Source organism: Ranitomeya imitator, chromosome 1, assembly GCF_032444005.1.
Source record: "Ranitomeya imitator isolate aRanImi1 chromosome 1, aRanImi1.pri, whole genome shotgun sequence".
Taxonomy (NCBI): Eukaryota; Metazoa; Chordata; class Amphibia; order Anura; family Dendrobatidae; genus Ranitomeya; species Ranitomeya imitator.
Genome location: NC_091282.1, coordinates 115,505,970 through 115,521,170, shown reverse-complemented (window position 1 = coordinate 115,521,170; position 15,201 = coordinate 115,505,970).

Genomic DNA, 15,201 nt, shown 5'->3' with positions numbered 1-15,201 from the left:
CCCTTAATCTTCCCCGCAACACCCCCTGCCACGGGATGTTGCCTGGACAAAACCCAGTCAGCTTCTGACTAACTTCCTACCCAACCCCTAGTTTTACCAGTGTGAGGACTGGCCTAGTAAATAACACCTTTTGCTCCCCTGTTATGATCAGGTAATTCAGAACCACAATGGACCTTGAAGTTCAGGGCACACAAGGTGACCTGACATTTACCAAAAAACATAGGACGAGCTCTGAGACGTGGAAACTCTGCTGACCGCAATCCCTAATCCTAACACACCACACTAGAGGTAGCCGTGGATTGCGCCTAACGCTCCCTATGCAACTCGGCACAGCCTGAGAAACTAACTAGCCCTGAAGATAGAAAAATAAGCCTACCTTGCCTCAGAGAATTTCCCCAAAGGAAAAGGCAGCCCCCCACATATAATGACTGTGAGTTAAGATGAAATACAAACACAGAGATGAAATAGATTTAGCAAAGTGAGGCCCGACTTACTGAATAGACCGAGGATAGGAAAGATAGCTTTGCGGTCAACACAAAAACCTACAAACAACCACGCAGAGGGGCAAAAAGACCCTCCGCACCGACTAACGGTACGGAGGTGCTCCCTCTGCGTCTCAGAGCTTCCAGCAAGCAAAAAACCAATATAGCAAGCTGGACAGAAAATATAGCAAAACAAAAATAACACAAGCAGAACTTAGCTTATGCAGGATAAAGAGGCCACAGGAACGATCCAGGAGGAAGCAAGACCAATACTAGAACATTGACTGGAGGCCAGGATCAAAGCACCAGGTGGAGTTAAATAGAGCAGCACCTAACGACTTAACCTCATCACCTGAGGAAGGAAACTCAGAAGCCACAGTACCTCTCTCATCCACCAAAGGAAGCTTATAGACAGAACCAGCCGCAGTACCACTCACGACCACAGGAGGGAGCTTGGCCACAGAATTCACAACAGTACCCCCCCCCCTTGAGGAGGGGTCACCGAACCCTCACCAGAGCCCCCAGGCCGACCAGGATGAGCCACATGAAAGGCACGAACCAGATCGGCAGCATGGACATCAGAGGCAAAGACCCAGGAATTATCTTCCTGACCATAACCTTTCCACTTAACCAGATACTGGAGTTTCCGTCTCGAAACACGAGAATCCAAAATCTTCTCCACAATATACTCCAATTCCCCTTCAACCAAAACCGGAGCAGGAGGATCAATAGATGGAACCACAGGTGCCACGTATCTCCGCAACAATGATCTATGGAACACGTTATGGATGGAAAAAGAAGCCGGAAGAGTCAAACGAAAAGACACAGGATTAAGAACCTCAGAAATCCTATATGGACCAATGAAACGAGGCTTAAATTTAGGAGAGGAAACCTTCATAGGAATATAACGAGATGACAACCAAACCAAATCCCCAACACGAAGTCGGGGACCCACACAGCGCCTGCGGTTAGCGAAACGTTGAGCCTTCTCCTGGGACAAAGTCAGATTGGCCACTACATGAGTCCAAATCTGCTGCAACCTATCCACCACAGTATCCACACCAGGACAGTCCGAAGACTCAACCTGCCCTGAAGAGAAACGAGGGTGGAACTCAGAATTGCAGAAAAACGGCGAAACCAAAGTAGCCGAGCTGGCCCGATTATTAAGGGCGAACTCAGCCAAAGGCAAAAAGGACACCCAATCATCCTGATCAGCAGAAACAAAACATCTCAGATATGTTTCCAAGGTCTGATTGGTTCGTTCAGTCTGGCCATTAGTCTGAGGATGGAAAGCCGAGGAAAAAGACAAATCAATGCCCATCCTAGCACAAAAGGCTCGCCAAAACCTCGAAACAAACTGGAAACCTCTGTCAGAAACGATGTTCTCTGGAATGCCATGTAAACGAACCACATGCTGAAAAAACAATGGCACCAAATCAGAAGAGGAAGGCAATTTAGACAAGGGCACCAAATGGACCATCTTAGAGAAGCGATCACAAACCACCCAAATGACCGACATTCTTTGAGAGACGGGGAGATCCGAAATAAAATCCATAGAGATATGCGTCCAAGGCCTCTTCGGGACCGGCAAGGGCAAAAGCAACCCACTGGCACGAGAACAGCAGGGCTTAGCCCGAGCACAAATCCCACAGGACTGCACAAAAGAACGCACATCCCGCGACAGAGACGGCCACCAAAAGGATCTAGCCACCAAATCTCTGGTACCAAAGATTCCAGGATGACCAGCCAACACCGAACAATGAACCTCAGAGATAACTTTATTCGTCCACCTATCAGGGACAAACAGTTTCTCCGCTGGGCAACGGTCAGGTCTATTAGCCTGAAATTTTTGCAGCACCCACCGCAAATCAGGGGAGATGGCAGACAAAATTACCCCCTCTTTGAGAATACCCACCAGCTCAGACAAACCCGGAGAATCGGGCACAAAACTCCTAGACAGGGCATCCGCCTTCACATTTTTAGAGCCCGGAAGGTACGAAACCACAAAGTCAAAACGGGAGATAAACAGCGACCAACGAGCCTGTCTAGGATTCAACCGTTTGGCAGACTCGAGATAAGTCAAGTTTTTGTGATCAGTCAAGACCACCACGCGATGCTTAGCTCCTTCAAGCCAATGACGCCACTCCTCGAATGCCCACTTCATGGCTAGCAACTCTCGATTGCCAACATCATCATTTCGCTCAGCAGGCGAAAATTTCCTGGAAAAGAAGGCGCATGGTTTCATCACCGAGCAATCAGAACTTCTCTGCGACAAAACAGCCCCTGCTCCAATTTCAGAAGCATCAACCTCGACCTGGAACGGAAGCGAAACATCTAGTTGGCACAACACAGGGGCAGAAGAAAAACGACGCTTCAACTCCTGAAAAGCTTCCACAGCAGCAGAAGACCAATTGACCACATCAGCACCCTTCTTGGTTAAATCAGTCAACGGTTTAGCAATGCTAGAAAAATTAGCGATGAAGCGACGATAAAAATTAGCAAAGCCCAGGAACTTCTGCAGACTCTTCAGAGATGTTGGCTGAGTCCAATTATAAATGGCCTGAACTTTAACAGGGTCCATCTCGATAGTAGAAGGAGAAAAAATGAACCCCAAAAATGAAATCTTCTGAACACCAAAGAGACACTTTGACCCCTTCACAAACAAAGAATTAGCACGCAGGACCTGGAGCACCATTCTGACCTGCTTCACATGAGACTCCCAATCATCCGAGAAGACCAAAATATCATCCAAGTATACAATCAGGAATTTATCCAGGTACTCTCGGAAGATGTCATGCATAAAGGACTGAAACACTGATGGAGCATTAGAAAGTCCGAATGGCATAACCAGGTACTCAAAATGGCCTTCGGGCATATTAAATGCTGTTTTCCATTCATCGCCCCGTTTGATACGCACAAGATTATACGCACCACGAAGATCTATCTTGGTGAACCAACTGGCCCCCTTAATCCGAGCAAACAAATCAGACAGCAGCGGCAAGGGGTACTGAAATTTGACCGTAATTTTATTTAGAAGGCGGTAATCAATACAAGGTCTCAGCGAACCATCCTTCTTGGCCACAAAAAAGAAACCGGCTCCCAATGGCGACGATGACGGGCGAATATAACCCTTCTCCAAAGACTCCTTCACGTAACTCCGCATAGCGGCGTGCTCAGGTACAGATAAATTAAACAGTCTACCCTTAGGAAACTTACTACCAGGAATCAAATCGATAGCACAATCATAATCCCTATGCGGAGGTAGGGCATTGGACTTGGGCTCATCGAATACATCCCGGTAATCAGACAAGAACTCTGGGACCTCAGAAGGGGTGGATGATGAGATAGACAGAAATGGAACATCACCATGTACCCCCTGACAACCCCAGCTGGACACAGACATTGATTTCCAATCTAATACTGGGTTATGGACTTGTAGCCATGGCAACCCCACGACCATATCATGCAGATTATTCAACACCAGAAAGCGAATATCCTCCTGGTGCGCAGGAGCCATGCACATGGTCAGCTGGTTCCAATACTGAGGCTTATTCTTGGCCAAAGGCGTGGCATCAATTCCTCTCAATGGAATAGGACACTGCAAGGGCTCCAAGACAAACCCACAGCGCCTAGCATACTCCAAGTCCATCAAATTCAGGGCAGCGCCTGAATCCACAAATGCCATGACAGAATAGGAAGACAAAGAGCAGATCAAAGTAATGGACAAAAGAAATTTCGACTGTACCGTACCAATGGTGGCAGACCTAGCGAACCGCTTAGTGCGCTTAGGACAATCAGAGATAGCATGAGTGGAATCACCACAGTAGAAACACAGCCCATTCTGACATCTGTGTTCCTGCCTTTCAGCTCTGGTCAAAGTCCTATCGCACTGCATAGGCTCAGGTTTATGCTCAGATAATACCGCCAAATGGTGCACAGATTTACGCTCGCGCAAGCGTCGACCGATCTGAATGGCCAAAGACATAGACTCATTCAGACCAGCAGGCATAGGAAATCCCACCATGACATCCTTAAGGGCTTCAGAGAGACCCTTTCTGAAAATAGCTGCCAGCGCACCTTCATTCCATTGAGTGAGCACGGACCACTTTCTAAACTTCTGACAATAAATCTCTATCTCATCCTGATCCTGACACAAAGCCAGCAAATTTTTCTCTGCCTGATCCACTGAATTAGGTTCGTCGTACAGCAATCCGAGCGCCAGAAAAAACGCATCAATGTTACATAATGCAGGATCTCCTGGCGCAAGGGAAAATGCCCAGTCTTGAGGGTCGCCACGTAATAAAGAAATAATGGTTTTAACTTGTTGAACTGGGTCACCAGAGGAGCGGGGTTTCAAAGCCAGAAACAGTTTACAATTATTTTTAAAATTCAAAAATTTAGCTCTCTCTCCAGAAAATAACTCAGGAATAGGAATTTTAGGTTCTAACATAGGATTCTGAACCACTAAATCTTGAATGTTCTGTACTCTTATAGTGAGATTATCCATCAAAGAGGACAGACCCTGAATGTCCATGTCCACACCTGTGTTCTGAACCACCCTGATGTATAGGGGAAAAGAAAGACAGAACACAGTGCAAAGAAAAAAAAATGGTCTCAGAACTTCTCTTTTCCCTCTATTGAGAAGCATTAGTACTTTGGGCCTCCAGTACTGTTATGATCAGGTAATTCAGAACCACAATGGACCTTGAAGTTCAGGGCACACAAGGTGACCTGACATTTACCAAAAAACATAGGACGAGCTCTGAGACGTGGAAACTCTGCTGACCGCAATCCCTAATCCTAACACACCACACTAGAGGTAGCCGTGGATTGCGCCTAACGCTCCCTATGCAACTCGGCACAGCCTGAGAAACTAACTAGCCCTGAAGATAGAAAAATAAGCCTACCTTGCCTCAGAGAAATTCCCCAAAGGAAAAGGCAGCCCCCCACATATAATGACTGTGAGTTAAGATGAAATACAAACACAGAGATGAAATAGATTTAGCAAAGTGAGGCCCGACTTACTGAATAGACCGAGGATAGGAAAGATAGCTTTGCGGTCAACACAAAAACCTACAAACAACCACGCAGAGGGGCAAAAAGACCCTCCGCACCGACTAACGGTACGGAGGTGCTCCCTCTGCGTCTCAGAGCTTCCAGCAAGCAAAAAACCAATATAGCAAGCTGGACAGAAAATATAGCAAAACAAAAATAACACAAGCAGAACTTAGCTTATGCAGGATAAAGAGGCCACAGGAACGATCCAGGAGGAAGCAAGACCAATACTAGAACATTGACTGGAGGCCAGGATCAAAGCACCAGGTGGAGTTAAATAGAGCAGCACCTAACGACTTAACCTCATCACCTGAGGAAGGAAACTCAGAAGCCGCAGTACCACTCTCATCCACCAAAGGAAGCTTATAGACAGAACCAGCCGTAGTACCACTCACGACCACAGGAGGGAGCTTGGCCACAGAATTCACAACACTCCCCCTAGTGGCCGGAGTGTGAAGTGTAATGTGTGCTGGTGATACCTGGTCAGATGAACTGCTTTAGTGCCATCAGACGTACCATCACTCCCCTTACTGGCAGAGCGATATTACTGCAACGACCAGGTCTCTGGGGCGCTGCAGGTACACTTGCACACAGGGTTTGAATGAACTCAGCAGGGAGGTTGTTCCAAAAATTTTGGAGAACTAACCACAGCTGTGGATTTTGGTTTGTGTAAATACTTCTGTAACTTCATGTAATCGTAGACAGACTGAATAATGTTGAGATCAATGCTTTGTGGGGGCAATATTATCTCCAGGACTCCTTTTTCTTTACCCTGAGATAATTCTGGGTTCAAATTGCTTCTGCCGCAGGAAAACAACCCCAAACATATAACCAATCAGATACCTCCCTGATGGTAATGCATGATGAATAAGTGTGATGCTAGTCACGACTCACGGACAGACCGTGAGACAAGGTAGTCAAACGTTCCAAGTCAGATACCAAGAGAGCACATAGTAAACTAAAGGGAAAAGACAAGGGTGAAGTCAGATCATGGTCCGTGGTCAGAATACCAGAAAGATAGCCGATCAAAGCAAAGGGGCTAGTCAAATGAATGGTCAGAACGAGGTCCAAAGTCAGGCAGCAGTAGATAATTAAACAGAGCAAAGGAAAACAAGGCAAACAACTGAGCAGATGCTACGTCTAGCAGAGGTTCTGGGACTGGTTCTGGGTAATTGTCACTCTTCTGCCAGAAGCATGACGGCAAATGACAGGATGGAAGAGGAAGAGGAACTTTGCTACTAGGGAAGGACTAAAGGGGGACACCCCTGAAACTTGCCCTGTGCAACCCTGAGCTCCCTAATGTCCCTAGACAAGTTCATTCACATTGTGCGGCGATCACGTTTCTATCCCTGTCTTACTCAGAGAATGAACCTGACTCATGCATAGGACAGCAGGAACACTAGTTCTGCTGGAATATAAAGACACAAAGAAAAACAGACAAGGATTACACAAACAGCGATCACACAAAATGCTCCCAGATTACAGAAAGGATAAAGGGGAAGGAAACGGTGAGGCAAACCAAATAGCAGATAAGGTAAGGAAAGACACTCAAACTTCCATCCAGATATCTCCAGAGATGTCCTCTCTTCAACAGCTCACACCTCCAGCCCCAAATCAGGTTATAGCAAGCTATCACTGGCAACTACTAAAGCTAATAGGTGAGTATTTATACCAGAGGGGAATGGAGATCTCAGAACAACTGAGATAACTCAGGACAGAGAGCTCTAGGGGACAAACAACTGTTTAACCCTTGCAACAGCAGAGCAAGAGAAATCTGCACAGCTTATCCCTTGCAACACCAGAACGAGGGAAATCTGAACAGCTAAATGGAAGGTGAAGCAGATCCATCCAGTGCAGGTGCACGTGTAACCTGATGCCGCAATCTTCTGATCCCTGAACTAAAGGAGACCAATCTCTGTACCCCGTGACAGTAATCACCTGGACCAGAGAACTCCTGAAAGAAGCTCAGCAACTCCAATATTCTGATAGGATGGCTGAGTTGTTCATCAAAACACCGACAGCTCAGAGTGCCCTTGCACTAGATTGGACTACTGAGCTGTCAGTCACCATGTTCAAGACACACTAAGCAGAGGAATCATGACAATACGTATTTGCTTGTATTTCTCAGCATCGAGGATAGCATTAATCCTGACTAGAGATGGTCGAAAGCGAACAGTAAAGTTCAGCGTCCGTACCGAACACCTACTGTTTGGGCACGGACACTGAACACGGACTTCACCAAGCAAAAATAAAAAACAGCAATATCCGTTACCTGTCCATCATTCTGTCCCACACTGTAATCCATGTCTGGGGGATTAACAGTCTAGATCCCTGCTAGCACCGTGAGAAAGTCTCATGGTGCAGAGGCAAGTTCACCGCAGTTTATCGGGAGAATTTCACTGCAGTGAACTCACCTCTGCACCATGAGACTTTTTCTCACTGTGCTAGCGGTGATATCACTGAGCCCAGCTGGGAACGCAGCCTCAGTGACCGGCAGTAACTTCGATGACCGCTGGTCACTGATGCTGCGCTTGCAGCAGCTCATTCACCAGTGGTTCTCAGCCCGGACGGTCACATCTTGGCACTGTCCAGGTTGAAAACTGTTTATCCCCAGACATGGATTACAGCATAAGACAGAACGATGGACAAGTGAGGGATATTGTTTTTTATTTTTGTTTTATTACAGGAGATGAGGGATTCAGTGGAAGTAGATGTTAGGTGAGTATAACTGAGTTTGTTATTTTTAAATAAAAATGGAAAAGTGTGTTTTGTTTTCTTTAAAATGAAAGAATTTATTCTGGCTGTGTGTTTATTTACCATGTAACTAATAAATACTAAATAAAACTAATATAATAGGATTAATAATGGATAAGTGTCTCATAGACCCCTCTACTTTACTAAGCTGTTCATTACTAAGCAGTTTATATGTGAAAGTGATTCAGTGTCCAAGAATGTCTACTGATCTGAACACAACCAAAACACCTACTGTATGGGGAATTCCTAATAGGAAAGAAGTAGGGCATCACTTTCCATCCAGCATCCAGGCTCTATTTGAGGTGGTTCTTGAAGAATGCAAAAAGATAGATGTTACAGTATGTTGTCCACTTGTTCATTCCATACCTAGAAGACTTGGTGCTTCTTAAAAACCAGGGAAGTCATACAAAATACTAGATGTAGTAGTTTTTAGTGTGGGGCTCTAATTTTATTAAAGCTGAAGAGTGTGCCATGAAAGCTATATCAACCTTACTTTCATGTTGTGGGTTAAACGATGTTCTATGAAACTCAGTCTTGGCAAAGCTTTGAAAATTATTCTTGTGTCCACAAAGATATTGATAAAAAATCTTACTTTTCAATTCAACTTTTCAGTCATTACAAACAGAGTGATCTATTTCAAGTGTTTTTTCTGTTAATGTTGATGATTATGGCTTACAGCCAGTGAAAACCCAATAGTCATTATCTCAGTAAATTAGAATATTTTATAACACCAGCATGAAAAATTATTTTAAAATCCAAAATGTTGGCCTACTGAAACATATGTTCAGTAAATGCACATCAATTACTGCATCAATATGGCGTGACATGGAGGCGATCAGCCTGAGGCACTGCTTAGGTGTTATGGAAGCCCAGGTTGCTTTAATAGCAGCCTTCGGCTCATCTGCATTGTTGGGTTTGGTGTCTTTCATCTTCCGCTTGACAATACCCCATAGATTCTCCATGGGGTTAAGGTCAGGCGAGTTTGCTGGTCAATCAAGCACAATGATACTGTTGTTTCTAAACCAGGTATTGGTACTTTTGGCAGTGTTGACAGGTGCCAAGTCCTGCTGGAGAATAAAATTTCCATTTCCAAAAAGCTTGTCGGCAGAGGGCAGCATGAAGTGCTCTAAAATTTCCTGGTAGATAGCTGCGCTGACTTTGGTAAAGATAAAACACAGTGGACCTACACCAGTAGATGACATGGCTACCCAAACCATCACTGATTGTGGAAACTTCACATTGGACCTCAAGCAACTTGGATTGTGTGCATCTTCATTTTTTCTCCAGACTTTGGGACTGTGATTTCCAAATTAAATGCAAAATTTACTTCCATCTTGGACCACTGAACAACAGCCCAGTTCTTTTTCTCCTTGGCCCAGGTAAGATGCTTCTTATGTTGTCTATTGGTCATGAGTAGCTTGACACAAAGAATGTGACACTTGTAGTCCATGTCCTGGATACATCTGTGTGTGGTGGCTCTTTAAGCAATGACTCCTGAAGCAGTCCACTCCTTGTGAATCTTATCTACTTTTTGAATGACCTTTTCTTAACATCCCTTTCAAGGATGTGGTTATCCCGGTTGCTTGTGCACCTTTTTCTGCCACACTTTTTCCTTCCACTCAACTTTCCATTAATATGCTTGAATACAGCATTCTGTGAACAGCCAGCTTCTTTAGCAATGACCTTTTGTGGTTTACCCTCCTTGTGGAGTGTGTCAATGACTGCCTTCTGGACGTCTGTCAAGTCAGCAGTCTTCCCCATGATTGTGGAACCTATTGAAACAGACTAAGGGACCTTTTAAAATATAGCTATTAAATCTATTTTATGCACTGATAGAGAGTAATTTTATTAGTACATTTTTAATTCTATGCCAATTTTTTAAGACAATGTGTCCACGAATTCGCACATATAGCATCTTCAATAAAATGGCAATGGAGATTGTGGTATACACATGTGTTGATTCTTGTGCCATTTTATTGAAATACTGTACTACTACAGTGATGGCGAACCTTTTAGAGACCCTGTGCCCAAACTACAACCCCAAACCCACTTATTTATTGCAAAGTGTCAATGTGGCAACTTAACCTGAATACTGAGGTTTTAGTTTAGAAAAAAACAATTCATACAGAGAGCAGGAGGGGGCAGCAGGGAGCAGACGAGCAGCAGAGCGCAGACGGGGCAGCAGAGAACAGGCAGGGGCAGCAGTTACATAGGGGCTGGCATCGGCGGCATCTGCACTATGGTGTCATTTTATTGAAGACACTCTTCAATAAAATAGGTATACGCATGCGCTGAGCTGAATCCAGCATCACACTGCACAGGCATCGAGGCTTCGAACAGAAGGACATATCTCCAGTTTACCAAAACATATTCAACATACAGTTATATAATCAATATGGGCTTAATGTGCAGACTCTCAGCTTCAATTTGAGGATATTCACATTCTAACTGGAGTAAAGGCTTAAAAATTACAGCTCTTTAATATGTAAATTACACTTTTTAAAGGGACAAAAATAAATGAATAGATATCTCAAAAGCTCTTTAATGGGTTGCATGGGCTAGTCCCTCTTTAATCCATCACCAATTAAGCAAGTAAAAGGTCTGGAGCTGATTACAGATGTGGCATTTGCATTTTGCAGCTTGCTGTGAACCCACAACGTGTGGTCAAATAAGCTCTTAATGGAAGAAAAGCAGGCCATATTTAGGCTGAAAAAAAGAATCCATTGTAGAGATGACAGATTTGTTAGGAATGGCCAAATGAACAGTTTGGTACATTCTGCAAAAAATCAGAGGTCACTGGTGAGTTTGGAAATTCAAAAAGGCCTGGCAATCCACAGAAATGAGCAATGGTGGATGATCACAGAATACATTTCATGGTCAAAAGAAACCCCTTCACAATATCCACCCAAGTGAAGAATACTCTCCATGAAGTAGGTGTTTCAGTATTAAAGTTTACCATAAAGAGAAGTACCAGGGTAGAGAGGATTTATAGTATGCCATGCTGATTTAAACACAATCCACAGGAAGGCGTTTAATGTACTCTGAAACGCGTTGACATTAAACCACTTTGTCCTGAGATCAATTGGATTGTATTTAAATCAGCAGTGTGTATTATAAATCCACTCTACCCTGGTGTCTCTCTGAAAACACTCGTGAATATTGCAGCAGCTGTTTTTGTCTCATCAGTGGTTGTGTCTTACACAACCCCTTTAGGTGAGCTTATACCTTTTTATCCTCACCAATTTATTTGGATAAGACTCTGTTTCACTTTGCATATTTTTTTTCTACCAAAAAGAGGAAACTTCATGAGAGTAAATACAGAGGGTTTAACACCAGATGCAAACCATTAACCCCTTTCTGTCATTGGACGTACTATCCGTCCATGTGACCTGGGACTTAATTCCCATGGATGGGATGGTATGTCATACGCGATCATCCGCGCTCACGGGGGGAGCGTGGCCGATCGTGGCCGTGTGTCAGCTGATTATCACAGCTGACATCCGACACTATGTCCCAGGAGCAGTCACGCATTTTAACCCCCGGAACACTGCGATCAAACTTGATCGCAGCATTCCGGTGGCATTGGGAAGCATTGCATAGGGAGGGGACTCCCTGTGTGCTTCCATGAGACCCTCAGAACAACGCGCTGTGATCGAGTTGTTCCGAGGGTCTCCTCCTGTCTCCTCCCTGCAGGTCCCTGGATCCAAGATGGCTGCAGGGTCCTTCTGGGTACTGCAGGGAGGTGGCTTGTCAGTGCCTGCTGAATGCAGGCGCTGAGAAGCCTCCTACATACACTGCCTGTCAGATCGCTGATCTGACACAGTGCTCTGCAAAGTGTCAGATCAGCGATCTGACTTTATATAGTGATGTCCCACCCTGGGACAATGTAAAAACGTAAAAAAATAAAATTAACGTTTAAAAATATTTTTTTTAAAAATCCTAAAAAAATTAAAAAAATAAATAAATATTTTTCCAGAAAAATAAATTTCTTTATGTAAATAAAAAAACAATAAAAGTACACATATTTAGTATTGCCGCGTCCATAACGACCCGACCTATAAAACTGTCCCACTAGTTAACCCTTTCAGTGAACACCGTAAAAAAAAAAAAAAAACGAGGCAAAAAACAATGCTTTATCATCATACCGCCGAACAAAAAGTGGAATAACACGTGATCAAAAAGACAGATATAAATAAACATGGTACTGCTGAAAACGTCATCTTGTCCCTCAAAAAACGAGCCGCCATACAGTGTCATCAGCAAAAATAAAGCGATGCAAAAATAATTATTTTTTATGTAAAATAGTTTTATTGTATAAAAGCTCCAAAACATTAAAAAATGATATAAATGAGGTATCGCTGTAATCGTACTAACCCGAAGAATAAAACTGCTTAATCAATTTTACCACACGCAGAACAGTATAAACGGCCCCCCCAAAAGAAATTCAAGAATTGCTGGTTTTTGTTCATTCTGCCTCCCAAAAATTGTAATAAAAAGCGATCAAAAAATGTCATGTGCCCAAAAATGGTACCAATAAAAATGTCGACTCATCCCACAAAAGACAAGACCTCACCTGACACTGTGGGTCAAAATATGGAAAAATTATAGCTCTCAAAATGTGGTGATGCAAAAACTATTTTTTGCAATAAAAAGCGTCTTTTAGTGTTTTAGTGTGTGACAGCTGCCAAACAAAAACCTGCTATAAAAACCCACTATAAATAGTAAATCATACCCCCTTCATCACCCCCTTAGTGAGGGAAAAATAATAAAATAAAATAAAAATATTTATTTCTATTTTCTCCTTAGGGTTAGGGCTAAAGTTAGGGTTGGGGCTACAGTTATGGTTAGGGCTAAAGTTAGGGTTGGGGCTAAAGTTAGGGTTAGGGTTGGGGCTAAAGTTAGGGTTGGGGCTAAAATTAGGGTTAGGGTTTGGATTACATTTACGGTTGGGATGAGATTAGGGTTAGGGGTGTGTCAGGGTTAAGGGTGTGGTTAGGGTTATGGTTGGAATTAGGGTTAGGGGTGTGTTGGGGTTAGGGGTGTGGTTAGGGTTGGGATTAGGGTTAGGGGTGTGTTGGGGTTAGGGGTGTGGTTAGGGTGGCATTAGGGTTAGAGGTGTGTTCGGGTTAGGGATGTGGTTAGGGTTATGGTTAGGGTTGGGATTAGGGTTAGGGGCGTGTTCAGGTTAAGGTTGGAGTTAGAATTGGGGGGTTTCCACTGTTTAAGCACATCAGGGGCTCTCCAAACGCGACATGGCGTCCTATCTCAATTCCAGTCTATTTTGCATTGAAAAGTAAAACGGAGTTCCTTCCCTTCCGAGCTCTGCCATGTGCCCAAACAGTGGTTTACCCCCACATATGGGGTATCTGTGTACTCAGAACAAATTGTACAACAACTTTTGGTGTCCAATTTCTCCAGTTACCCTTGGTAAAATAAAACAAATTGGATCTAAAGTAAATTTTTTGTGAAAAAATGTAAAATGTTAATTTTTTTAAACATTCCAAAAATTCCTGTGAAACACCTGAAGGGTTAATAAACTTCTTGGATGTGGTTTTGAGCACCTTGAGGGTGCAGTTTTTAGAATGCTGTCACACTTGGGTATTTTCTACCATATAGACCCCTCAAAGTGATTTAAAATGTGATGTGATCCCTAAAAAAATGGTGTTGTAAAAATGAGAAATTGCTGGTAAACTTTTAACCCTTATAACACCCTTAAGGGGTTAATCAGCCTTAAAAATTGAAAGTCCAGTATAGGCTTTGCCAAAAAACATCTAAAGAAGTCAGCCCAGTTTTGGTAAAGCAATCTTTGGACAGATGAAACTACGATCAACCTGTAGCAGAATGATGGGGAGAAAAAAGCTTGTAATGGAGCATGATCCAAAGCACACCACATACTCTGTAAAACACAGTGGAGGCAGTGGGATGGTATGGCCATGAATGGTTTCTGGTGATGAGCAAACATGTTCTGATAACATCTTATCCGAGCATGTTCGGGTGTTATCCGAGCATCCGGGCGTGCTTGTATATTATGTTCGAGTCCCTGTGGCTGCATGGTTTGTGGCTGTTAGACAGCCTCAATACATCTGGGGATTGCCTGTTTGTTAGACAGCCTCAATACATGTGGAGAGTCCCTAAACAGCCGCAAAACATGCAGCCACAGGGACTTGAACATATTATACTAGCACTCCCAGATGCTTGGATAACACTGGAGCATGCTCGGATAAGACATTATCTAAGCACGTTCACTCATCACTAATGGCTTCCACAAAAAAATTGTTTTAACCCCCATTTTTTCATTTTCACAAGGATACCAGAAAAAATCGACCCCAAAATTTGTTTTGCAATATCTCCTGAGTACGCTGATACCCTATATGTGGTCGAAAACTACTTTTGAGGCACAGTACAAAGCTCAGAAGGGAGCCATGAGGGTGATTTGAGGGTGCCATGTCACATTGGCAGAGCCCCCGAGGTGCCGGAACAGCAAAACACCCCATAAGTGACCCAATTTTACAAACTACACCTCTCAATGAATTCATCTAGGGGCGCAGAGATCATATTGACACCATAGGTGTGTCACAGAATTTTATACCATTGGGCAACGACGAAAACATACTTACATTTTTACAACCAAAATTTTGTTTAACCCCTTAGCGACCGCCGATACGCCTTTTAACGGCGGCCGCTAAGGGTACTTAAACCACAGCGCCGTTAATTAACGGCGCTGTGGAAAAAGTCCATAGCGCCCCCCAGAGGCCGATTTTCTCCGGGGTCTCGGCTGCCGAGGGTAGCCGAGACCCCAGAGAACATGATTCGGGGGGTTTTTAACCCACCCCGCATTTGCGATCGCCGGTAATTAACCGTTTACCGGCGATCGCAAAAAAAAAAAAAAAAAGCGATCTCTTTTTAATTT